We start from the raw sequence: 2,290 nt of genomic DNA on the forward strand, positions 1-2,290 counted from the left end.
GCTAACATTGTTATCTTTTCACAAAAAAAACAGCTGAACATGAGAGGTTTTTGGACCAATTTTGTGTTCTCCATTCTTTAAGCACCGGTTTGAGCACCGTTTGAGCACCGGCACCGTTTCAAAAGTTTCACCGATTTGGCACCGATATCAGATAAAACCTAAACGATACCCATCCCTACTGGGAACACTGGGTGAATGTATTTTTAACAGGTAAAGATAAGAAATACAAAACAAGTCCCAGAAGTATATTGAGAGCTTGAAAAAAGAAGTTTTAAATTCTCATCCAAGTTTTAAATTCTCACCCAAGAGATTTTTTTCAGTTCTAAAACAAATGGTTGTGTCTCAGGTATTTAACCCCTAATAGTTTTTCTCAGGAGGTTCTGAGGGTTGTTGATCATGCGAGTCATCACATTAGCCAAGATGTGAAGAAAACAAGATGTGGGCCATTACCATCATATGAGTTTAAGGTTGAGACCTTGCCTGAACACTTCCATTTAGCAAAGCTTCAAAGATTGTGCAAAGGTTGTTACTGTGAAAGACCATCGTTGAACGGAGGTGGTGGATTAGAACACCAGCTGTCAGCCACCTACACTTGAGATCCTATTCGGGCACTTCAACCTCCACTCACACCTTGCCTCAGGTAACCTCAGCAGGTCACATGACAGAATGGTGAAACAGACTCTGCAAGTGAAAAGGCAAAAAGGCTCAAGTGATCGAACCCCCAGTTTCTACGCCCCCTAAAACGGGTCAGTGTCGGTAATGTTTTGACTTATTAATTGTTGAGCGTGGCGCTTCTCAATGCCCGATCTATGACAAATAAAACGTTCTTATTGAATGATCTTATTCTTTCCAAAAAACGGGACTTATTATTTTTAACTGAAACCTGCCAGCGTGATGGTGACTATTCTTCCCTTATCGAACTTTGCCCGGGCGGGTACTCCTTTGTCAGTCGGCCGCAGACTTCTGGTCGTGGCGGAGGACTGGCTGTGGTGTATCGAAACTGGTTTCACTGTCGCTCATTGATGGTTGAAAAAATGTCAACGTTCGAACTACAGCTGGTTAAAATTGGAATTAAAGATCCGTGTTACTGTGCTGTAGTTTATTGTCCACCTGGACCTAACGGTCAATTTTTAAAGGAATTCAGTAACTTTTTATCTTTCATCTTGAAGTTATATTAAAACTATTAAAACTAGACTAGCCCCCTGTTACAAAACCCTTGCCCTGGATAAACTACAGCATTCGCTGTTTAAAGCCTGTCTGTCGTAAAACTGAGCATTTGTGGAGAAAGACTTGTTTACATCTCTTTCATTTAAAAGACCTTTTAGTTTCCTTTAACGCTTCAATTCGTGATGCAAGGGCTGCTTATTTTTCAAACCTAGTGTCTAAGAGCAGAGGTAACCCTAAGGTTTTATTTGACACTATTAGGGATATTGTTGCTCCGGCTTCTGCTGCTGTCCCAATTTCTTCGAATGAAGACTGTGAAACTTTTCTTTCCTTTTTGTTGAAAAGGTTAGCAATGTAAGGAGCAACATCTCTCCCTCCATGTACCATTTGCCTGTTCCGATTTTACTTAAGCCTGTCAGATTTGAAAGATTTTCACCAGTGTCTTTACCTGAGTTGTTGAAGCTGGTTACTTCAATTAGATCATCCTCCTGCCCCCTTGATATTTTATCTGGGTCTTTGTTCAAAAATGTTTTTGAGTCTATTGATCCTAGTGTTCTTAAAATTATTAATGCATCTCTACTCTCTGGTCAGGTCCCTGGTTACTGTAAAAGTGCTGTCATTCACCCACTTTTAAAAAAGCCTAAACTTGATCCTTCTTTGCTTTCCAGTTACAGACCTATCTAAAAATTGCCTTTTATTGCCAAGATTTTAGAAAAGGTTGTGGCCAAGCAACTCACAGTTGTTCTAGATGAACATAACATTCTTGATAAATTTCAATCTGGCTTTCGTAAGGCTCACTCTACCGAAACTGCACTTCTTAGAGTGTCTAATGATATTTTGATGAATTATGATGCTGGAGAGTGCACTGTTTTGATGTTGCTGGATCTGACCTCTGCTTTTGACACTGTTGATCATCTTATTTTGTTATATAGATTAAACCACTGGGTGGGTGTATCAGGTACCGCATTGAAATGGTTTAAATCCTATTTGTCAAATCGATCTTTCTCTGTGGCTACCTCTAAGTTCAGATCCTCCGTCAGCTCTCTTGCCTATGGGGTGCCTCAGGGCTCTGTCTTGGGACTGTTATTGTTTTTGTTGTATTTACTCCCTCTTCTGCAACTTCTTA

The sequence above is a fragment of the Pundamilia nyererei genome, unplaced genomic scaffold, assembly GCF_000239375.1.
Source record: "Pundamilia nyererei isolate P.nyererei 1_Seehausen unplaced genomic scaffold, PunNye1.0 scaffold01282, whole genome shotgun sequence".
Taxonomy (NCBI): Eukaryota; Metazoa; Chordata; class Actinopteri; order Cichliformes; family Cichlidae; genus Pundamilia; species Pundamilia nyererei.